Genomic DNA, 26,836 nt, shown 5'->3' on the forward strand with positions numbered 1-26,836 from the left:
CTTGGAGGCTCCTTAGAGCCCTTAAGCATTATTGTCACTTTGTCTCCATTACCATAGCAACCTGGGAGTATTTGTTTCTGTTAGTGTGTCTGTGTACTGCATACCAGAGGCTTTCGATGCACCTGAAACTTCACTTCACTTCATTGCAACTTCAAGCCTAAGTTCCCTCCCTTTCAGCGAGGCAGCAGCCAGGAAAAGAACAGAGAGCAAACAGATATTAAAAAAAAAAACTCCCAACAAGCCGCCACAACAAGAGATAACACATTCTTCCAGCCTTCCCACCTCTCACTCAGCTGATGTATAAACAAACTATTCTCTTCCAAAATATCCCAAATCATAGTTTTATCCATCCCCTTCCCCTGGATCCAGGCTAAAACACCAAATATCTCTTCCTAATACACAAGCATCAGTAAACCTCGATCACATGCTGCAACCCATAACTTCCCAGAGACAAAAATAGCAGCATACAACAGCTGCCAGACAGACCTGCATCCACACACACCATGTCAGGCTTAATCAAACAGCACTCAAAGCTATGATACCTGCCATGATTGATATTAACCATGTTTAGACAGAATAATAATGGCATTTGTACAAGCTGCCAGACACGGCTGCATCCACGCACACCATATCAGGATTGATCAAACAGCACTCAAGGCTATTTTACCTGCAATAATTGATATCAGCTATGTTTAGACAGAATAAAAATGACATTTGTACTAGCTGCCAGACACAGCTGCATCCACGCACACCATATCAGAATTGATCAAACAGCACTTGTAGCTGTGATACCTGCCATAACTGATATTAACTATATTTAGACAGAATAATGATAACATTTGTACTAAGTGTGCTACTATTATTTAACCAGGATATACATGACATTTCTAAGTCATACTTTAACTGAAGAAGGCATTAGTCTCCATGACAGAATTTTTTTCAAAACACTCTACTGTTACTGCTATTATATATGATGTTAATCTGTTACATTTGAGTATGAACTCTGATGAATGGTACCTTGTTCAATTTGTTAATTAATGACTTAAATTACTATAAGTAAAACCAATGAAAAATTAATAAGTATTCATTGAGTTCAGGTAGGGGAATAGAAATTTCTATGTTTGTATTATATGTTGCTTTGTTTGACTTGTATAAAATGTAAATAGTAACCCATCTTTACGTACCTTTGTTTGTGAAGAATTATTGGACTCTTTGAACATTCTGAATAAATCATTACTGTGTCTCAGTTGTTTAAGAAACCAGCCTTTTTTTTAAATAAAAACAGATGACAAGTGATGTACCATATCAGTTGATACTTTGAGAGATATAGTTGTAAGAGTTATTTTTTTGGGACAGCTGTCTTGGAATCAGTTTTTTGTTTCTTCTTTCTACCATCAGTCCAAGGATTTGTTTCTTTTATTCTTTTAAGAGTAGGGGCCATTCATTCCATTTCTGGGATAGACACTATGTTGTTTTTGATGAATATAGTAGCTTCCTCTAAGTCATTAAAGGTTCTCATCTCATTGGCAAAAAGTATTTTTATCTTGGCTGGAAAGGCCAGCTGTACTTTAATGTTGTTTTGTTTCAACAGTTTTATTATTGGCCAGACTTTTTTCCTTTGTTCTAGTATTCTGGAAGAATAATCATTGTCAAACCTTATCAGGCTTTGATTGCATTTTACGGGTGATTTTCTCCAAGCAGTTTTTAATATTAGTTCCTTGTGCAAAAATGAAAGAGATTGTATAGCTATGGATCTAGGTGGAGTATTTGTTGCATTAGAAGCAGGTTTCCTCAGTGCTCTATGTGCCCTTTCAATTCCAAATGAAAGTCCCCCTTTCAAGTCTCAAAATTCAGGAATCCAGGTTGTTAAGAATAAAATAATGTCTTCACCTTCAGTGTTTTCAGGCAGACCAAAGATCCTTATGTTGTTTCTCCTTTCCTGTTTTCTAAGTCATTTATTTTGTTAAGCTACCATGTATTCTGTTTAAGCAGAAATTATTTTTGGAATTCTTCCTCTTTGAGTCTCCCTTCAATGTCATTTAGAGAAGTGTCCATATTAGTTATTTTTGTATGGTGTTGCTGTAATAGTTCCTTAAGAGTATCAGTCTGTTTATGAGAATTTAATTTGAGGTTTTCTAAGTCATTTTTAAAGCCATCCATCTTTTAAGATAGTTCCTGTAAGGTAGATGTCATCAATTGCAGTTCTTTTTTCAAAGCAGCATCTGGATTCCTTGAGTTGTTCATATTCAGTGACTCAATATATCTCCAAGTTACTTGACAGGAACATTTTTGTATTTCTCCGCCAAAACTGATATTTATGTAGTCTATCTATAGATTTCTAATGTTTTAAACTTGAAAATAATAAAAATTTTCCTATATTATTATACTAGTTTATGGAGCTCTAAAAATTCACTGCTCTCAGTTGGCCATCTAGCTAGAGAGAACATCTGAATGCAGGTTGGGAGGTGGTCACTGATAGAATCAGGCAGTATTTTGGGGTTATGGTAGAGATTAGGATTGGATACTAGGATCCAATCAAGTATTAAGTTAGAATTGATAGATTTGTTATAGCGGGTATAGGTGGAAATTAGTTGAGTGAAACCATGGAGATTTACACTAGAGGTAGGGGAATGGGTGGTCAAAATTTGCCAGTCGATGTTGACATCACCTAGAATTATAGTTTTGTTTAAAATATAGTAGGAGATCCAGGATGTTATTTCCTGGGGATATATATGTGTATATATATATATATATATATATATATATATATATATATATATATATATATATAAAATATATATATATATATATATATATATATAAAATAGATATATAGATATACACACGCATGCATGCAATGCAAATCTTTATATGGTTGTTTAGTTTGAAGTTAGCTAGTATGAGTTCAGCAGGTGAAAGTTAGGGAGTGATATGTTCATTGGGGAAAGATTAAAATGGTTTGAATATAATATAGCTGCACCTCCTGCCTTTTTATGGATCCTATCAGAGTGGAAGATATTGTACCTGGGAGGAAGCATTTCAGTGTCTGTGAAATGAGGTTTAAGTCAAATTTCAGTGAGAATTACTATGTCAAGTGAGCAGTGTGCAATCCATGAGTGAAATTCGCAGACTTTGTTGAGAAGGCTGCCAATAATCATTGAAATAATAGCTAAGCACTTGGTGGATGATTTAGAGTGAGTGGTGGATGGGGGTGTGGGTATGGTGTCATGAATTGGAGAGCTATAGGGGCCAGGGTTAGGGTATATATCTCCACATAAGAATATATTATTGGTGATGAGTTGCAGTGCAGGAATCTTTGAATTATTAGTAAAGTGTTTAAGCTTAGTTTTGTGAGAATGGGGGTGAGGGTCAAGTAGTTTGAATTTGTCCATGAGAAGGTTGGCTTAGCCCCACTCTGTTCAGCCCTCATTAGACTTGGGTTTCACTTTGCTCCCCTACTCTACCCCCAATTCCCAATCACTCTGACCTACTCTACATTAATACTCTCTTAATTTTTCTGTCCTATTCATGTTCATCCTAACCAGTTGACACACTCCATCTTCTTCCTCACAACACATCTTCCTGTTCATTGTAAATGATTGACACACTCTGTCTTCTTCTTCACCACACCTCCTTCCCCATAGCTTGCTCCACTCCTTCCCTACTACACCATAGCCTTACGTCAAACTACACGCACATACTACATTCTATTCCTTACTCCTCCTTCCCCAAGTTCTCCCACCAGCATTTATGTCACCCCCCCTTCTGTCACTCTATGTGCCTCTTGGTCCACACTAAAACCTGACATTCTAACCTATTCCTCTCTGTCTTCCATCAGTCCTATCTTTCCTACCTTCCTAAAACATGATTTTCATCTAAGTCATCACTCCTTTCCTCTTCCTTTCTCTCCTTACATTTTATAAAACTAATATCCCACCCATTAACTTACCACTTAATCTTACCCATTTGCTGTCCAACATGGATAAACCTTACCCTGTCACAGTAACATCTTATTTAACCTGTCTAACCTTCTCATGGACAAATTCAAACTACTTGACCCCCACCCCCATCCTTATAAAACTAAGCTATGGCTGAACAGAGTGGGACTGAACCATCACAGCTGTAATACAGTTGAAAAAGAGAAAAAAACAATTAGTGAGGAGTGGAGTTCTGTAAACTAATAGTAAGGAGCCAGTTAAAGCTATATCAGCTATTGGAGGGAGTTAAGAGAAGGAGTTCAGAGCAAAACAGAGGTTAAGCTAGAAGAACTGAGATGGGGGGGTAAGAGAAGAGGTTCAGATCAGGGTAAAGGATGAGCAAGAAGAACTGGATAAAAAAGGTGCTGTGGATGCTGGACAGGTGGGTTAGAAAGGGAGGAAGGGGTGGAGAAGTTGGAATAGGGTTAGATACAGATAGGAGTAGAATCAGGGCTCAGAAGTACATAGCAAAATTGCTACACAGATTGAGACAGAAAAGAGTTTGAGTTAGGCTGTATTCCTATGTTGAGTAGTGGATGCTGAATGTTTTGTTTTGGGGTCTGTAAAGGGGCTGGTGAAACCATGACTATCTTTTCCTTGACAGTGTGTATGCTAAACAATATTTGCAAATGTATGTAGTCTGCAGCATAATAACACAGGTAGGGTGAGGAACCTTAGTCATGCATACTTTTATATTTTTTTCAAAGTAGCAGTGCTGGAAACATAGTAGCTGGGTGCAGCAGTCTTCCAAGCGGGAGATGGAGTTTTGTTTTATGAATGGCTTGGTCTGCCTGTGTTGAACAGTGGTCTGGAATAAGAGAATAAAAAAAATTAGAGATGATATAGTAGAGTTACTTGTGAATACAGAAAGGATGGAGACAGTATATTCATACACCTGTATAAATTAGCACAATAGGCCAGGTACACAGCCAGCAGTATTTGATTTATCCCCTTTGCTTATCAAGTTTCCACTTTGTTGGTCAATTTTGGGGATAGTTCAAGTACTGTCAGAGTGTTAACTAGTAAAATGTAATTGTTTGCAGTACATATAGGCTTTAAGGACCTTCATGCAATGCTCATTAATTACTATGCACTGCTCAGAATAGGCTCGGTTAAAAAAAGCCAATTAGAAAGTCAAAGTTAAGTCTAAGTTGCAAGGTCAGAAATAGAGCTCTAGAGCAAACATAGACACAAAAATACTGTAATGCATATGTTTGATAATATTACAGTTAGCCACCAGATAATGGCTATGAAATTGAATTAAAAGGCCATAGGGACACTCACAGAGATGGCTATAAGGATAGAGTAGTTTGTATTAATTATATAAGCAAGGCAATTGAGAATAAAGGGAAATTGCATAAAAAAAGTATTCCTTGTTTAGCCAAGCAAAAAAAAAAAAAATAAAAAAATAAAGAAAGAAAATGGTTGTAATGCAAATAATTGTTAGAATTGCGATTCCTTCTATATAGGCAAAACAACTAGGAAACTCAAAGCTGGTATACAAACATGTTCAGTTTATCACAAGGAACGATGAAAGAATGCTTTGTACAGACACATTATAATGTGTATGACTTGTAAAATATTTTCACTTTTTTGCTTGATTGGGTAGAGACTAGGTTTTTAAAGGAGACATAAACAACTTGCTTGAAATAAAAGAACTGTGTTGGCAACTCAGATTAGGAGCAAACATAGTCCAGGGTTAAATGGCAGTTTGAATATTAGATGTATTTTAAAGATCCCCCGCCTATGGGCTTTATGTGCGATCATGTGACTGTAAACTGAGATATAAATAGATTGGTTTATTAATGGATGCTCATTCTGAAGAAGTCCTGACAACAAAATATGAAAGAGCTAAACATTGTGGCTTCATTGGTTCTTCAAAGGAGTTTTTTTTCCAAACACATTTATTGAATTATCACTTTTGACATACATTCATATAAAATTAATCAAACTATATTAACATAACAAACATTATACTTCACATATATTGCTATATATCATATAACCCAAGCAATATTATAGAATTTATTCAGTTTCTGCCTATTTTTAAACAAGAAACATCTTTATTAAACCTTCACTTACTACATAGGCAATCATACATTTATATAAATGACAACAAACCACACCAACACAATTCTAGTCACAAGCATTTTACATCACAAACCATACTGACACACTCCCAGTTGCAAACATTACACATCACTTATAATTTATCCAATCTTTCACACTCAAACATTACATAGCTCATTTAAGTCCTGCCTCCTTTTAGACCTCATTCCTTCCTTGTATGTATCATTCCCACAATTCCCATTTTTTCCGATGTAGTTTGCTCCTACATTTTTCTGAAGATCCCAGTTCCAGTGGTTTAATTTTTGTTACTATATTCACTACTTCCAGTATAGTTGGTCGTTTTTAGTTGTTTATTTAGATTTTGTTTGACACACACTAAAATAATGGTGTTTGTCTTCTGAGTAATGTATTAATGTATTTGGCAAATTGGGTGTAGGAAATGGAGTGTTTCACTAAAATATCACAAAGGTTGGTGTTTTTCATGGTATAAAAAAATAAAAGAAATGCAATGACTATTAATTACAGTGAATTCTGTATCTCCCTGAGTTTTGAAAAATGATTATGCTTATTTATAGCAGGCAGATTTTATTAAACATTTAGAAATCTGGTTAGGCAATATTTTAAGCAGTCTATTAATAAGTTTGCTGAACTAAAGAAAAAATTGAAAGGTTATCTTTAAAAATGGAAGATGGTTGGGTTAAAACTGAAACAGAGTGTGAAAGCTTTGTGTTTCAGGTACTCCCAGCAAATGTCCCTGGCAATTGTTTTAAAAGCAATGAAAAGTTATGATGTAGGATTTTATTTGGCGTAGATAAAACACAGGTATCTGGAAGAAAGTGGTATTTTCAAAAGAAATAGGTGGACTTATTGTTGAAATTCTCTAATTGTATAAAGAGACAGTGCAGCTAAAGATTTACGTGTTTGATCATTATGTACTTAAAACAAAATGAAAAAAAAAAATAATTTTTGACATAGTATCTGCATAGCTGGATTATGTTAGGTGACTGCATTGTCCTTGTATATGTAATGAAATATGTGCTTGAGACTTTGTGGAATATTTTAATGTTAGAAGAGGTTAAGCCCTGGTCAGATTTATTAAGTGCCTATTGGTGACAGTAAATTGAGATTTTAGGGAGAAATAGGTTTACAAATTTGGGGAAAAAACAAAAGGACTGATGTTTAGTGGCAAAGTTGCATTTATATTCAAACTGGGGTATGTGGACATAAATCTTAATAAAAGATTATGAAGGAGTAGTTGACATAGCAGGCATGTGGGACTGATGTAATAGTTACACACTATGCTCACAGCAGTGGTATCATGGTTGCTGGTTGTGAGTACCCAGTAATAAAATATTTGATTAGCAGTATATGTAGAACTTTGAGGAAAATTAACACAGGCTGGAGTATTACATTAAATAAATATATTAAATGATGCAACATGAGAATAGATTTTTCAGTTACTACAACATTCATTCAAGCTGAGAAGGTTTAAGATTTTTGTTTGGAAATTAATGCAAAAATGGTTATATATTCTATAATGGTTTAGAATGATGTTTCTAAATGCTGAGACTCATTTTTGTAGGTGCAATGACATTTTTGTTATACTCTAGTTTCAGTACTTTTAAAGAAGAGCAGTGTCAATTGTTGAAAAGAGTATAACAGAAAACATTGAGCTTACAAAAGTGCTAAACATTATTAGAATATAATAAATGTCTTAAATGTACAAAAACATGAATGGTACTATATTGATTTTATTGATGATGGAGGCTAAGAAAAACATTACAGAAATATGGAAAACAAGAGCACTAGAGGATTAAATGTACATTGGGTCATGGGTAGTTTAGAAAGCATCAACCTCCTTAGGACCCTACATAAATGCAAGTGCTGTTTACGTCTACCTTCCTGATAATTTTAAATGTATACCTATCTATCACATTATTTTCAAATCTATTTATTATTTAATAAAGAAAATTTGTTTGAGTATTGTTAGAGAATGTGTTTTAAATTTGAGTAGTCTTGAACATTTTCTAGCAGGTGGTATAACAAATTTTAATAAATGAAAATAACCATACCATTTCACAATGTTTAAATCATAAAAGACCACTTGAGGTGATTCCATTAAAATTTACCAATGTCCATACACATCATCTGTAGCCACTGTATTCACTGTGTGCACCTCAGGTCTAATTGTGATGAAATGACATCAGTAAAATATTCTAACTTGACTGATATAGATGCATAATAGTCCTGCAAAGTCAGACTAATGGTTGTTAGCTTGATGTTTTCATCCATAGACAGTATCCATACATACCAATAATGGCCATATAAGGTGGACTGTGCACACCTCAAGTTCTGATTACTGTAAAATATTAATGGTCATAAATAATGTTTTTCAAGCTCATTTCATAAGCAAAAATGCACGATAGTCGCAATAAAGTATTTCAGCTTACTTCATTCTAGTTCTGCAAATCCAGATTCATGGCTATATAAAATGAGCAAATGACAGCAGTGAAAGGTTGGTTCATTGACAGACAACACCCCCACCCAACAGTTATAACCAGTTTGTTAATTATGCACACTTCAGATGTATGAATGTGGAAAAATTGCCACAGTAATGCAATTTCAGGTTTGTTTAATGAAATCAGCAGCAAGAGCAAAATATCCCCATGTGTCACACAAATCACATTAGTCACACAAAGCTGGAATATTGAACAACTGCCAACATTCGTTTTCGTCCATATATAACCTGTATATCCAGCAGTTATAGCTATTCCATTCTCTATGCATTTCTCAGATGTCTGACTGCAATAAAATAGTAAATAGAGTAAAGGACCAAGGTAATTTAGTGCATCTTCATTTCACACTGACACACAGTTGCTCACCAACTCCTACAGCAAAGTATACCAACACAAGCACTCCAAAATCACCTACTACCCATGTATGGTTGCCTGCTTGGATTAAAAAAACTTACCTCATTCTACCATTAGCCATTGCTGTTATTCTCCACTATAACATTTTTTTACCATTTGATATTTCAGGCTTTCTATTATTTGGTTCCTTACTGTTCCACAAATCAGGTATATTTTGGAACAGCAAGTGGTAGAAACACTGCAAATTGAGTGGTTAGGTGGACCTTCCCTATGGAGCTACAATTGCAGATGCTTGGAATAGTGTCATCATAGAGTATTTATTTTTGTAAAGTAAAGAAATAGTACTGTTTGTATGCATCAGTAACATTGTTAATGTCTCTAACTTATTTGCAGAGGGAGTACAGGTTCTTGGTATTACCATGAATTCCTCTATTAGGGCTGAGTACAGGACTGAATGGTAGACCTTCTCATTTTGGACTGCTATGCTGCCCTTTGATTCGCAAATTATAAATCTAAGAATATTACTTGCTTAAGACATCATTTTGCTCATGATCTCATTTAACTGATTATCACATATACATTTTTCTATTTGGCTTTTGTCAGTGTAGTCAAAGGAAAGGTAATAGCTTTGTACGGCTTAAGTTGAGTAGTTCTTTGAGGATTCCTTCCCCATGAATTGTAATAGAGTCTTGGGAAGCTATTACCCTTACCCAATAGCTTCCTGAGCTGATATCTTTAATGTGCAACACAGCCTCTTTGGAGCTCTGTAGGTGTATGTGATGCATTTGGATCTTTCTCTGAACATGTCTATCTTCTTTTTATTCAATAATAGCACAGCATGAGCAGTGCATCCTTCATACTCTGGTTTTCAACCTTCTATTACAGTTCTACCTGAGGGAAGTCACTGCACTCCAGAAGATGGTCTAACTGTACTTCTCCATAGGTTGGTTGATTTCCTTATGGCCAAGCTAGCTCTGTACAAATGGCTAGTTTAATTTCATTATATCCTGTCATCAGCAGGCTAATCATCTCTTGGGTAATGAAGTCAAGAGGAACTGTACTGGAGAAAAGAGGAAGTTTTGCCTGTAATGCATATTTTTTAGTAGGCGGCCATAGCTGATATTTCATTGTGGCCACTTGGTCTTAAATTTTCGCTTTTACCAATTTTATAACCAGGGCATTCATTCCAAAGACTGGACATCTTTGTGGAAGCCTAACCTTCAGGGAATAATGGTATCCTTAACTTGCATTTTTTTCTTTTGGAATTTTTGTTCAACTGCTTGGGACTCTTCCCATGTGCAGGGGGTCGTTCAAGGTAAGATTAGTGAGTATCACCATATTAAATATTTTTTTCTGCCCACTGTTACCTTCATTGGGTGGTGACCTGTTTCTGCAAGGTCTTGGGATTCTCTAGTAAGAAAGAAATTTCATTGTGTTGTTTATACATAGTCTGTCTCATTTCCAGGTGTCCCACATTTTGAAAGCAATCTTAACTGGTTCAGCAGTGGAATACATATCCTCAAACCCAGCTGCAAAGATGCTCACATATTTCAAAGAAAGGTACATCTTTCATAGCATTTAACTTTATTGGAGATTTGTAGTATAAGCCCACTGAGAAAGTCCTTCTTGTAGATCAGCTATTATTCATACATCTGCAATTTCTTGCAGCCAAATTGCAGATATTTATATACAGCATGCCAGTTTTAGCTATAAAGAAGTAGTAAGTGAAATTCAGAGGTGGTTCCAATGACGGTACAGTCAGGGACATGAACAGTACAGAAAGAATGGATAGGCAGCCAAACTTGCTTTCTGTTCATACTGAAGAATTTTTGGGGGTGTGAGGATGAAGGTGGGCAGAAAACATTTTTTTTTCCAGGTTTCTATTTATGTGTACATATAGAAAACTCCTTAAAACACATTGGAGATAGATATGTAAACAAATGCAGATTTATTCCAAACAGAAATGAAAAACACAGCTCACTTAGTTTGTTCAGTTTTTACGAAGTCTACACAATATATTTACATCACCTTAGGACGAGGTTTACAGTTCATTTATGGACTTGCAGAACACACACTCAGTCCGAGTACAGCCTTTCCAACTCTAGGTTACCCAATAAAACATCACAGTTGTAGGCCCTGCCAGGTCCTGACTTCAGGTCCATCAAACAAAATTAACTCGTAAACACCTGTGTGCTGTGAAATGTCACACCTCCAACAGCCAACACACAGCTTTCATTCCAGAGCATTTTCTGAAAAAATAAACTTAAAAAGCATAAGACAGATAAATGAAAATATTTTGTGAAGAGTAATAGGTATTGCAATTGCACAAATAAGTATTCTTTACGTGATAATAGTGCATTCATAATCTTTCCATAAATACTGTAATGCACACAAACACCACTTTCACAAAAAATTCTTATATCTTGGAAGTTAACTTATTGTTAGAACATTTTTGTTAACCAGACGTAAGCTTTCTCATGATAAAAAGAAATTCCTCTATGAATGTATGTTTATTGAGATATTTACAGAAATATGAACATGTGCTTAATTGTATATTTAACAATATAAATAACACCAACTATCTCTCAAGATGTGCAACTTACAGTGCAAATATCAAAAATAGTTTTCTTCAACAAAATCTAAAGTTTCACCTGATGTCATGCAACAGTTGTAAGTCTCTTGGTTTTTGAAGTATTAGGTACACATGAAAATATTGTTTATTTTCATAATTACTAACAAATAGCTTATGGATTCTCAGGTATAGTGTGATATAATGGACATCAGCAATGAATTTTCCTGTCTCCCTCCATGGCATATCACACCTTACCATTCAATAACATGTAGGACTCTCAGATAATAAAATATGAACATGAATATGAAAATATGAATAATAAGTGCCAAATAGTGATTAATTTCTGCACTGCACCACAACCTAGGTTAACAATCTTGATATAATTTTGTTAGTAATTGCTTACGCTTTCTAATACTGCCTATTATTAGCTGGTAAGATGCTTAGTTAATGAAGCTAGACTCAAAAAAATGTATGGATGCCACAAGGAGCTATAGGTATGAAGTGGAAATGTACAAGAAAAGGTGTTATAGGCTTGAATGAGTTAACTTAAATATGCCTACAATAAGCCTTGATGGGGACACCAAACTCTGATGGTCTTGAACCCTCAGTCAGAACCCTTATCCTGACCCACAATGAGACCTTGATAGATGAACCAACATCCTGATTTGCTGCATTTGGAATACACCCTTATATGCCACATTGATAGGCTAACAGAGAGACTGATTACCTTTCTAAAACATCAGTTTCCGAGCTATGTACTGTAAGATTGCTTACAGACACTAGTCCATTTATGCACACTTAAAGGCATTATAACTACTTTCCAACACACAAGATGTCACAGAATGCAAATATGTGATTTATTCTTGGGATATGGTTTGATGTTTGCTAAGTATTTCTGAAGCTGTGCTTTTCACTGCTCTTTTCACCTTTACCACTAAGGGTGTTGGAGTATTCAATGCCTCCAGGAGCTAATGCCAATTCATGGAGATGTTTTTTCTATTTTTAATGTCACCTTAAGGACAGCTCTTTATAAGTGTGTCACCCTGTATATTGGCCTACAGTGTCATAGATGAACTATAAACTAAAGTATATATGCATTAACCATCTGATTTTTTGAACTTCAGATCTGAGTCAGCAAGCACATGATTCAGTGAGAGTTATATTAAAAAAAAGATATGAAATAGTTAATGAAATCAGAAGAGGTACACATGGTTTACTTACTCATGAAGTTAATAGCACACCTTTATAAGAACCCAGCTGTCATTTTTGAATCTTGGGGCTAGAGAATCTAGGCTTGCAAGCTCCCATTTCTGCACTGTTCTTTTTTTTTTTTAAAACAAGTTTATTGTTTTAACATATAAGAGAAATATCATAACAATTGTATACAAATAATTAAAAATAGGTATTATTATAATATTCAACAAAACAACTAAAGTATTTACAAAGACATCCACTACAATCAGATCAATTAATTAAACTAAAATACTGTGCTATTGAAATTAGAATTTTTTTAACAAATTTTGTAAATTATCCCATACAATAAAATGTGATGTTTTTCTAGTTGTTCTCATTCTAATTGTGCTTATTTCCATATGACACATTATATTCATAAAATTTTTAAATTCATTGAACGAAGGAGGTGTATCTGAAATCCAATTTCTAGTTATTATTTTCCTAGCCACTGCTAGGATAGACCATAACAAGGGAAGCTTAATCTTTTTAACACATTGAGGTACAGGTGTGTTGAATAATATAAGAGACTTAGAAATAATGAAATTATCTGTAAAAGAGCCTGCAAAAATTCATTAATTGACTTCCAGTATTCTTTCAACTTCATACAGTCATAAAACATATGAGCCCAGTCAGCATTAATTTCTACATTACATCTCTTACATAGATTATCTTTATTATTAATTTTATTCATCATCAAAGGTGTATAAAAAGATCTATGTAAAAATTTCCATGTATAAAGTCTCCAGACAATGGAAGATGTAGTTCTATAAGCAGATTCCAATATATATTGTTTATCTTGTTGAGTTGGTGGGTCCCCATTAATAGAGGTGAAATAATTCCAGTATGAATCTACATTGTAAAAAGTTTCTTGTCTGATAATTTTATGTATATATGAAAGTTTACCTTTATCAGAAACTTTATGCTGTAAATTTATTATCAAGTAATCAATCAGTTTTGGAATAGATTCTTTAACTGTTATAGACATTAGATCTATTCTATCAATGAGATGTTGTCTAAAGATCTGAACCTCTAACCAGCAAGTTTCTCTTAGATCAAATTCTTGTTTTAAGAAATCTAGATTTTTAACTTTATTATCAGATATCAGCTGATACCAGTACTTTAGATTATTATCTATAGCTAAATGAGCTCCTTCAGAAGTAGATGACATAAGCATACCCTGAGTATAAATTATAGGGAATACAATAAAATTCCATTCCCTATACTTAGGGTGCATGAATATAAAGTTACGATAACTAATAATAATATTTAATGGGTAACAGACCATATGTTTAGGTGTAATAGGTGAAGTACAAAATTCCTTTAGCAACCACAACATGGAGTTATTTATAATCATATTTTTATGTGTTAAGGAGATTTTCATGAAGTGCATACTAATTAGCTCCCAATAATCTTTCCATTTTATGACATATGACCGATCTATTAATAAAGTAATAACTTTTATAATAGAAGAGATAATATATAAATTAAAGTCTGGAAAAGAAATAACCCCTTGAGACCAGCTATTAGTATGTTTCTTTAATGCAATCCTAGGTCTATTAGGTGCCCATAAGAAATTTAACATTAGTGTATTCAGTTTCTTGATAGTTATTTTTGTAGGTGAAAGTATTATTGATTGTATTAAGTATAAAATCTTGGGGAATATTATCATTTTAATAATTGTAAGTCTCTCCTCCATAGTAAAAAACATATTATTCCAGGTATTAAAAAGATTTTGTATATTAAGAAAACAGGTATTATAGTTATTATATATAATAGATTTAATATCTTTAGATAGTATTATACCTAAATAAGTTATCTGACCTGAGTTGGGTACATATTTAGTAAAATCACTAATGAGAGTATTTTTTCGTGTATATATAGGTAGTATTTTAGTTTTTTCTTCATTGAATATTAAACCAGAATTACTTTTAAAATTCATCATTTTATCAAATAAAGACTGCATAGAAGAATTAGATCCTGCTGATGTAATTAGAACATCATCTGCAAAAAGTTGAATTTTTGATGTTGCATTTTCTTCTATTTCAAAACCCTCTATGTCAGTACTGTTTCTAATCAAATTAGCCCAAGGCTCTATTACTAAAGTGAATAATAGTGGAGAAAGTGGACATCCTTGCTTTGTACCTTTAAGAATGGGTATTTTTTGTGAAACATATGTTCCTACCTTAATATAAGCCAGCGTTCCTTTGTATAAATGCTCAATTAAATTTACAAATGCATCAGAGAAATTTGTGCACTTCAGTAAGGTAAACAGATAGTCCCAACTTACTGAATCAAATGCTGAACCTATATCAAGACTAATAAGTGTTAAATCTTTCTTTTCCTATTTGCAAAATCAATTAATGTTAAAGTTCTTCTTATATTATCAAAAGTATTTCTATTTACAATGAAGCCCGTCTGATCTATGTCTATAATGCCGGGATAATTGTCTTCAATCTATCAGCAAAAATACTCATAAACATTTTATAATCAACATTAAGTAATGAGATGGGTCGATATGAAGAACATCTAGTTGGATCTTTATTAGGTTTTAAAATTGGTGAAATAAATGTATATTGCCAAGATGGGGGGGGTTATTAACTCAGTTTGGGCCAGAATAAAAACCTTATGTATTAATGAATATGTAGTTTTAGAAAGGATTTTATATATCTCTGGTATAATACCATCATTACCCAGTGCTTTGTTTGATTTAAGCTTATTTATTTGTGTAATAACTTCTGTATATGAAATACTCTTGTCCAATAGTTTAATCTGTTGTTTATTAAGCTTTTTATTCATGTTTGTGGTTATAAACTCCTTTATTTTATCTTTAGGTTCCATGTTAACGTTGTTATGGTTAATCTTGTGAAAGTGATTTCTAAATTCATCCAGTATTTCTGGTATACTAGAAACATTCTTCTTTTTCCTTAGAGAAAAGATTTCTTTGATATGGTTTTGTTTATTCAATCTTTTGTTTTATTTTTAAGTCTATGTAAGTATTTGGGGCTTATTGAATAAGACAAAAACTTGTATTTCTCTAAAGTTATTTTAACTTTATGAGTTAAAATTTCTTTGTATTTCTCATTTAGTTTGTTTATTTCTTCAATAACTTTCTTGTCCATAATATTTTCTTTATTATTATGTTTATAAGAGTCTAGTTTACTTTGAATATCTAACAATTCCTTATCCCAAGATTTCCTTTTGTTATTATACCATCTGATACTTTGTCCATATAGATATGATTTTAAGGCATCCCAAACATAGACAATGGAGACTTCAGGAGTATTATTTATGTCTAGAAAATGTTGTACTTCTGAAAGTATATATTCTTTATAGTCTTTTAGCTGAGTTAAGTATGCTGGTATCCTTTTGATCTGAACATTATGAGTATTTTTATCATGAATTCAAAAACAATTGAGTTATGATCAGATATAGGACATGAAATGATTTTGGAATTAATTAAATCTGTTACCATCTGGTTAGAATTAAAGACCCTATCTATTTTTGAATAAGTTTTGTATCTGTTAGAAAAAAGGTGTATGGTAATGATTTTGACTCTATCTGATTATTAATATCATTCAAATGATAAGAATTAGCAAAATCATTTAAATGTTTTGCATTAGATGTAATTCTTCTTTTCTTTATAGTGGTAGTATCACTTTCATGTAGTATACAATTAAAATCACCAGCTAAAATAATATCCCCTATAGAGAATGATATGATCTTATCAATATGATGTTTCACTGTATTAATACCAATTCCAGGTATCCAGTATACATTAATTAAAGTGTAAGTCTTCCCATTAATTTGTATTGTAACCATACAAAACATTCCTTTGTCATCCTGATAAGACTTAATGGTTTTAGGAATGGGCATACTTTTATTCCATAAAATAGCCACTCCTCTTTTTTCTGAGTGTGCTCTGAACTAACCAATACTGCATACTTATTAGTGGCTAGTTTATCAATATCTTTTTTCAAGAGATGGGTTTCTTGCAGGAAGACTAGATTGGCCTTGTGTAGATTAATGTATCTTATTAGGCTTGCCCTTTTACACGGATTATTCAATCCATTAATGTTTAAAGAAATTCCTTTTAAAGATGTCATTTGGCATTTTAAAACTCAAGAATCTTATGATCGAAATAACAAATAACAAGATAAATAATGTTACATCTCCTCTTTTAGGTGTACCTTTAAATATAGCTGTATTTATTAAATCTCTTATGGGATTTTGTATAGGATTCAATTTTGTTTGTAGTGACAATGAGTGTACAAAATATATTGTGGATGTCAAAACTATATACATATAACAATGAACAAGTGAAAATAATGTAAGGATTAAACCTTGCATCCCGCCTGGAGTTGAAAACTCCAACTTAGAGCAGTATTTACTACTCAAGTTAACCCCTACCCTAAGCAGCAGTACCTCAGCTACCACCTTATCAATTTAATACTAGTTATATTTAACTGAGGTTAACAGTTTTCAATTCAATTATCTATCAAGACAAAACTACACATTTGGTAAAACAGCATCATATAAACTAAAATAAACTTTTTTTTTTTTTTTTTTTTTTAAAACTGTTCATACTATTATATAGATCTATGTAATATATAACACTTGAATTCTAATAGCATTCAAATAATCTTAATGTTAGAAATCAAGAGGAGAGAAAATTATGTTCTAACATTCATTTAAATCAAAAACTTTGGCTAATATGATTCAGACATTACATGCATTAAGATGCATCTATTTTCTGTCATGTGAATTCTATCAACAGCTTCCAAAAATTCTTGAATTGTTTGTATATGAGCATTTACTTAAACTCATTATTGTCAATAGAGTAAAATATTGTATTCATAAAAATTATTATAAATCATATTGCATAGTTATGCAGATTCTCAGAAACACCTGCGTTATTACCTAAAAAAAAAAAAAAAGCCATCACACACATAAACACAGACACACACACATACATATACACACACACATATACACACACACACACACACACACACACACACACATACATATACACATACACATATATACATAGATACAACACACACACACACACACACACACACACACACACACACACACATATATATATATATATGATCTCACTGAGTTGTGTGTTAGTAGAGCACTATCCTACTTGCTGTCCCTAGAATAAATCTGTCTGCTTTATACAAAATAATGCACAGCAAACACATATTGGTAACCAGATTTTACAATCATGCTAACCTACTGCTTTAAAATATATCACATGACATTTCTTCCAGAATAGAGTTATAAGATTATTTATGTTTGTCAATCAGATGAATTAAATGAGCTATAGTAAAGTATATGTTTGGAACACAAAATTTTAACACAGATTATTATGCTGCTGTTAAGTAGATTTTCAAAAACATTTAAATAAATGTTTCATTTTTATGCCTTCTAAAATAAGACATTTACTTACTACAAGAAACTACATCATTTAAACTCATTATAACTGACATATTTTATGAACAGAGTATTTTTCCTGAATCTGTGGTGTGTCAGTGTGATAACCTTGTCATTGTTTATACTAACTGCTTTCAGTTTCTCTGTGAGAATTCTGTGATTTGAAGATTCTGAGGTAACTCAAGGACATTGTGCATAAGACAGCCCACATCCCAGATTGTCTCTCTCAACATTTCAAGGGAAACTTATTAAAAACTAGTGACAAACATTCATTTAGCAGTGTAAATGCATCTAAACATGACAGAACCTCCACAATGTATTCCACAGATCATCACAGCCTCTATGCAAGTGAAATTAAACTCAAAATTACCAACAAGCAATAAAACTCAGCATTCTTCTCCCAACTCAATTTTCATACAAATCCTATTATTCACTGTGCCCACACAGTCTAAAGCATTTCTATATATTAATAAAGAAAAGAAAAGAGAGTAGAAAATAAAAGGGAGTGAGGCAGAAATAAAAAATGTAAGAGAAAGCTGTAAGAAGTATATACAATGGAATGTTACTTACTGTTTATATTAATAGAGTTAAAAATAAAACATATTATTTACTCTTATTTAGTTCTGATTATTATTAGTTAAAGCATGACAGATTATTTACAAACAAGCATAAGCAGTATAATCAAGAAAGTATAATTAGAAATAGCATTTGAAGAACTTATAAACTTTTACAAGAAATACATATGTTATTATTCTATTAATGATATTTTCATTACTGTTCTCTCCTGCCCTCCCCACCCTTTACCCACTACATAATCTAAATAGAATGTCATTGTTTAAACAAAGAAAATAATAAAGAAGAAGGAAAAAAAGGTAAAGATAAAAAATGTATCAAATTACTAACCTTACTTTTTCAGAAAGAAAAACAAATCGAGTCACAGCCTGCCATTAAATCCTCAGGCATTTTGACTGGTTATGAAACAAAACATTTCTTTACACATAGAGAATAACTTTGATTAAATCTTTTCCAAAATATTTGTGGCTTTCTGGAAATGCAGGAACTATATTCAAAAGATTAATAATGAACTAAAATGATGAGAGAGAAAAAACATATAACAAATCATTTGTTTTTTAGTCTCTTCTTCTTCTCTGAAGTCTTCCAGGAAGCTTCAGTTGCCAATCTCTTTAATGAAGAACTAGCCCATTCCATTTCTTCTATTTTATCCAAAATCCTTTTTTCTTTGACAAACAGTAAAGCAGAGTCTAAATCATCGAAGACCTTAGCACCATCAGGAAGGAAGATTTTAAGTTTGGCAGGAAACAGAAGGTATGTTTTAAACTGTGCTTTTTTAAGCTCCTTTATTAGTGGCAGAAAAACTTTTCTTTTAGCAATTACCATGGAAGAATAGTCATTGTCAAAACGCACAGTTGTCTCATTAAACTTAACAGGAGCTTTAGCCCAAGCAGATTTAAGAACCATCTCTTTATCAAAAGATGATAGAAATCTAACTATAACTGATCTAGGATAGTTTTTGTTAGAGTTAGTATTAGCTATAGATCTATGTGCTCTTTCGATACCAAAAGAGAATGCTTCTGGTAAATCTAAAGTTTTAGGGAGCCATGTTGTTAAAAAAGAAGTAATATTGTTACCTTCAATATTTTCTGGCAGTCCAAAACTCCTAATGTTATTGCGCCTAGATCTATTTTCCAGGTCATCCAGCTTTGTTTGTAAATGTGTATTTTGTTTCAGCAGAAACTCAATGTTGATTTCCTGTTCTTGTATTTTATTTTCCATGTCATTCACAGCTTCTTCTATTCCTGTCATCTGGATCTTCTGTTGTTGCAGGTCCATATGTAACAAGTCTATTTGTTTTGTAGTTTTTTCTATGAAAGTGTCTATTTTAGTATCCATTTTATCCATCTTAGCAGTAAGTTGCTGGACTATAATTATCAGAGACTGAAGTTCTTTATTGATGCTGGAGTCTTGAGAATTTGTCTTACTGGAACTCATTTCAGACTGATAAACTGACAGGAAAATTTCCAAAGTAATTTCTGACAGGAATATTATTAAGATTTCCTTTCTTTTTTAGATATAGTTCAAGAACTATATAAAACAAACATATTTAGAAAGAAAATTACTTAAAGAATTAATTTTTTAAGTAATTAATTCCTGTCAATGTAATGAAATTGGTGGAGCTGAAGAAATCTGCTGCTATCCTGTGTTCATCCTTGGCCACGCCCCATTTCTGCACTGTTCTTGAGATCTCCCAATTGTAAGGTCATATTGTTTTTCCAGAAGTTATAGCTGAAGCAGTCCATGGATTAGAACAGTATCTATCAGTGAGCAGGATCTTATGGATGTGGAACATTTACTGAATACTGTTACCAAGACTGCCTCACATGCACATTGGACAGCTTTTGATACTTCCAGTTATATGACAGGAGTTGGATTGTTAAGAATGAAGGACAATGCTATGAAAAGTGCATAACTGTGGCTGTGATTAAGAACATTGAACTGTACTATGTTAACTGAATAATTCTACCTTACTGGTTGGCAGTCTAGCAAGGAACTTTAAAATGATGACGGAGACATTTAGTTTACTTTCTTGGGGTAATTGCATTTAGTATAATTTAATATTTTTCTTTACTTGGTTATAATTCAATGGTAATTCACATACTCTTTAAATTATATTTCCCATAATATTGTAAAGGGACTAGTGCCATTTTACTGACTCTTAAGAAACTGGACACCACCCCATTTTACCAGTAGTACTGCAAAAAATATATGCTGTAAGAAAAGCCCAACCAAGCTAGAGTTTTCAGTGTGTGATACCTTAAACCTCCCAGGGAGGTCCATGGGATATATGCAAATGATTTCTAAAAGACACCAAGTATTTCAACTGTATGGCTTCTGAATGTTCATGACTTTTTTTTACTTTTTAAGTCTATATAGTTACATTCAGGCCAATAAAGCCAACCCCCACTAGGTGTGGACATGTATGTTTCAGCCTTTTTATTGACCACACCAGCAAAGCGTAAGGGGGTAGTTTGGCTATACTGTGCTGATGAACAGTGGTGATCCAGATGGGAACAGAATGTAAGACAACACTACTGTGATTGGTGGGTCTTGATGCAGGGAAAACATTTGATAATCAGCTTGGATTTTAAGGCAATGGTAGCATTTGCATTCATTGATAGATTAATAGGGTTAATTAGGAGACAATTAGGAGACTTGGGAGACAATTAGGAGACAATTTGAAGAGTCAGTGGCAAGAATTCAAGTGTTTTTGTCAACTCACTTCACTTTTGTCAATTGTTTTGTGTCAATTCAAGGCAGGAGTTAGAGCTGGACGTGGCAGAGTTAAAGATGTTAAGATTTGCACTGGGTGTGACGAGGGTGGACAGGATTAGGAATAAGTATATTAGAGAGTCAGGGAAGGTTGGAAGGTTTGGAGACAAAGCCAGAGAGGCAAGATTCCATTGGTTTGGGCATATACTGAGGAGGGGTGCTGAGTATATTGAGAAAAAGATGCTAAGGATGAAGCTGCCAGGTAAGAGGAAAAGAGGAAGGCCTAAGGTAAGGTTTATGGATGTGGTGAGAGAGGACATGCAGGTGGTCGGTGTGACAGAGCAAGATCCAGAGGACAGGAAGAAATGAAAACAGATGATCCACTGTGGCGACCCCTAATGGGAACAGCTGAAAGAGAAGAAGAAGAACAGGCAAGAATTCGAGTGCAAGGGTTTCTCTCCAACAAGTTGTGTTTGCACAGGAACAAAGCAGGGTAGTCCTCTTCCTATTTTTTATTTGCTTTATATTTAGAACCATTGACAAAGAAAATAAGAGACTCAAAGTCAAGGATATAAATAATATGGTAATTAAGAAAAGTTAGTTTTATTTGCAGATTACATTACTTTATTCTTGTAAAATCCAGAAAAGGACATTTTGGGAGCTGTAATTAAGGAAATTATTATTTTTGATTTGGGTTACATGATATGAATTGCCTATTCATAGTTGCATCTTAAGTGCCATTGTCTGCCAAAAAAGCAACTATAGAAAATGGAAATCAAAATGTAAACCAACTATAAATGAAGCAGAAGAACTGGACGTAGAATCTTTAGAAAGGGGAATAGAAATAAATAGAATTTGTGGGAACAATGCAGGCAGAATAATTTTCAGGAGGAGTAAGATTTATTGTGACAGAAATTGAGTAATTTATGTAATCCAGTGAATGATAATTATTAACCAGAAAACATTTGCGTACTGCACAAAACAATGAGCAATATCACTATGGTTTGCTTTCTTTTCTGTTAATATATGTGTACCTATGTCACTGCAATTATGTTTAATAAAGATGTTAAACAGTAGCAGTAAAGAGAGGTGGCAGTCTTACTTGGCTGTATACAGTGATATGCTTTACTCCAGTTATCAATCTTAAAAGAATCTTGAAACAAAATCATTGGCTTGCCTTTTATGGTAGCTGACCTTAGAGTGAGAGTTCAACAAATTATTACAAGACCGTTGGAACGATGCCTTCAGATCTCATGGATTAGAGAAACATGCTCTCATCTACAAGGATTAGAAAAGAAATTCCCGAGTACAGCCAAAGCCTTTTTTTCAGATGACTGCAGTTTTATTCCTACAATTAAAACAGTCACAGATCATCATATTCTTTTGGAGGGAGTAGTAGTTCTTAGAGAGACATGCTAAGAAGGAATTTGGTACTTTTCCGATATTGGGGCAACGGTCCTAACACGCTAGTCTTCTTGACGATTTTCGTAAACAGTAGGAGATGCTTGTTAAGAATAAACAATTACACCTGTAGGAATGCACAAGTCAGCAGAAAAATCCAAGTACAAAAACCTATTGGTAGAAACAGCCAACCTCCTTGAATACACCTTTCTTTAAATCTGTCACTCCTACTGATTCATGAATTGGTCTGCCGAGCAAGATCACACTTCCAATTTAGAAGGGCTTCAGGTCTACCACCAGCAGAACTGAAGGCGCCACTGACCTTTTCTTTGTTCTGTTTCTGAAGGTTCAGGAGGATTTCCACTTTTTCTCCTAGATGAGAAAGTGAAAAAATACAAAGGAATTTGGTCTGCTATGTCTAGTTTACAGTAACAAGTCACTTGACATTCTTTCTGCTACGATTCCAGCTTACTCTCTGTGTATGAAATGTTTCCCTGCCTATTTCCTTGAGCTCCCTTACAAATAAAATAGTCTTTAAGCTATTAAGGCCTACTTCTGTTCCTGTCTCGCTATGTTTTGCGATGAGAAAGGAAAGGTTAAAACTTTCTGGTCATTTTGTTGTCTGTGTTACAGTCTGTATAGAAATATAAAATTCTAAGGTGTGTTTTCTACGGGTAAAACAGAATATATATTAATAACGTTCACACTCCACTGGTAGTGCTCATTACAACTGTTGCCCCGATAATGGAAAAGTAACAGGAATAGGAATTTCTACCCAGGAACTGTAAAGGGTTGCACCTGATGCCAACATCTGTTTCCCCAGACAGCCTCAGGCATGACAGGTTGTATGCTAGTCCCCACATTTCACTAGACTGCTGTACTGGTGTACCAAATAACATTTATTGGAGTTTTCAGGAAAAAAAAATTCTATTATTGTCATTTCCAGTTGTTGTGCCACTCTTGCAAGGTACTCAGCAGACTAAACATCTGTCACACAGTTCATCTGAGGAAAACCTGGAATTGCAGGATAAAGTCTGTTAGCAAACATAGCTTTTACTGTTTGCTAAATTGGTAAACATTTACTGGTGGGATGCAGGATGCTAATAAACAACACCACTTTATTTTATTAGACATTTCACTCATGCTTGGGCATCATGCCTAAAAATACAGTTTATCTGGGGAAAGATATAAGCTTGTGTATTGAATGATATAGTTTGTCCACAGCTTCTGCCAGGTACAAATGGCTAGTTTGGTGGCCACTTTGAGTCTTGAAGTTCCTTATCTGGATCTTAGATAATTTTACTGTAACACTAAGGAAAATGGCTGTTGATTTTATCACCAGCCTGACCCTTGTAAATGGTGTCCCAAGAAAGCAGCATAACAGTTTGAGCTAAATCCTGTTGTTGCTGTCACCTGATATGATTGCATTGTCATGTACTATTGCAAGTACATCAAAGAGCAGATGTAAAAACATAAACCAGATAGATTCTGATAGAAATTTCTACATCTTTATGCCACTAGTTTTACTTATTTGCACATCATTTTGGATTGCTGTCATTTATCTATATAATATAGTCTAATTTCAACATGAATTAAGCTCAGTAAAATAAGATGTTAGGTATGGTAGGCTGAAAACAATTACCCCCTTTCCCCATCTGTTGTGTTTTGTGGCTAGAAATTTTAATGCAAATGTTAGCAGTTCATAACTTACAGTTACTGATCTCGAGAAGTCATGAACTTCCTGTCCTGTAGCCAGCAGTAACTAAGGGTGAGTAGAGGTACAGTTCTGTTTGTCCATCCTTTGTTGGAGTATTGATTATTTTAACAATCTGTATAATGGTTTAGGAAAGGCGAATACTTAAACACTTGCTCATGCCCCTTGACGAGCAGAAAAAGGAGAGAAAATAAATCTCTTTGTATTTGTTGAGAGAACTCACTCACAACATGTGACTGTACTTTGGAGAACTCAACACCATGAGAAAGTCATTCACAGTAAACTGAAATAGATTCTGTAGCACTCAGTTATTTATTGGGAATGGAAGATATTGCAGACAAAAGCTCAGCACCACTGAAGGATACTAGCACTTCTATGTATTGGTTTGCTTTTATTGGCCAGGTAAGTACACTCAGCAGTACAATGCCCTTTTACAGGCATGCTTCAATAGATAGCTTTAAGCAGTGATATTAATTAGTTCTCCATATTCTACATACATATTTTGTAGACAGTAACATATCTGTCTATCTCTATATATAGATAGACACACACACATACATATTTATTTTATTTATTTTATTTAACATTTATTAACCGGGAAAGTCTGACTAGGTTCCACAGATCCTGTTTTCAGTGGAGGCCCGGGGAGAAATGCTCCAGAAGCATGTCTTTAGAATGTGGGAGGAAACCGGAGTACCCGGAGGAAACCCACGCGAACGCAGGGAGAACATGCAAACTCCACACAGAAGGCACCCCAGCCGAGAATCGAACCAGAGAATCTCTTGCTGTGAGGCGACAGCATTAACCGCTGCACCACTGCGCCACCCATATATGGGTCTACTTCACATCACCTAAATCCCATTTGACTGACGTTCATTTCATCAAGACCAATTCACCTAATTTTCAAAATAATGAAAACTCATTTGACTGAATCTCATTTCATTGAATTGTAAGCCATAGACATGATGTAGATTTCCATTCACCTGTGACTTGTTTGTGATACAGTGCTGACTGTCAGAATATCAGTAGTCATGTAGAAAGTAGTGTTGTAGTGTTTTTAAATGTGAGTATGTCTCTCTACATTTTTATGGGAAGTATCTAAAGTAATATGGCTGATGTTTTGTGCATTCTCAGCAGTAGTAGCAGTGTGTAGAGTACTGTAAGGCAAGTAAAAGGTATTATATGCCCTTTTCCCCATTGTAGTGCGATCCTGGAGTTAGTATATATAGTTAGGGGGTATGGGGGGGGGGGCAAAGCCCCGCACTTAGTTTGGTTTTATATTGTCCAGTTTCTCTTAAGAGGGTAAGTAAGTAGTTCTTAAGTTCTGGAAAGAGGTAGTTATTAGTGTTGCAAGTATGTTTGTTTATGGTTTAAGGTTTAGTCTTTTGAAGTTTAGCATTGTAAGATTTTGGGGAAATGAGATTCAGTGAAATGAATTTTCAGTATTTTGAAAAATTAGATGATTTGGTCTCAGTGAAATGAAAGTCAGTCAAATGGGTTTTAAGTGATGTGAAGTAAACCTATATATATATATATATATATATATATATATATCTATATATATATATATATGTATGTATATATATATATATATATGTGTATATATATATATCTATCTATCTATCGTCTATATATATATATATATATATATATATACGCACATACATACATACATACATACATACAGGTGTATATTATAAGTCCGAACTCGCAAATGCCTGAATGCCGAAACTTCGAACTGGGAAGTTTGAAGTCTAAAAATAATGAAGCCGCAGAACATCAAATTCATTCCCAGGGAAAGAGTTTGGTGGGCCATTTCCATGGCATTGCTATTTCCTCCAGTGTGGTGCAATCTCGGAGGTGGTATATTTAAGTTATAGGGGGTGTGGGGGTAAAGCCCCCCACATTTGAAAGAGTATGTAGTGTTTGTGTGTTTCCACGTTTTGTAACGGAACAGCGATTTTTTTCCCTGGGGAAAAAAAATCTCTGTTCTGAGTTTTCGGAGTTTTCAGTTTTGGGTTTGATATTTGCATAGTCGAAGTTTTGACACTTCGACTATGTGTTATAGACCCCATACATGCATCTATACATGTATAGATATCAACACATTTTCTGAGTTGTCAATTTCTACTTGCTGATATCAGATTTACTTTGGTGCTGGTAACAATGTGGGCAGTGCTTTCTTCCACCTTCTACCCTCAAGGCATGTCACATAACTGTGGATCTGCTATAGTGCTGTGGAAAATTAACAAATTATTACAGTAGTTAC

General features: G+C 33.9%; 1 protein-coding gene across 3 annotated transcripts in view; it reads left to right on the forward strand.

The window, feature by feature from the left end:
• SCARB1 (scavenger receptor class B member 1) overlaps positions 1-26,836 on the forward strand; it is a 1,184,693-nt gene that overhangs the window by 1,145,573 nt on the left and 12,284 nt on the right. The gene's annotated exons all lie outside the window — the stretch shown is intronic.

Source organism: Protopterus annectens, chromosome 4.part0, assembly GCF_019279795.1.
Source record: "Protopterus annectens isolate FY-2018-M chromosome 4.part0, PAN1.0, whole genome shotgun sequence".
Taxonomy (NCBI): Eukaryota; Metazoa; Chordata; order Ceratodontiformes; family Protopteridae; genus Protopterus; species Protopterus annectens.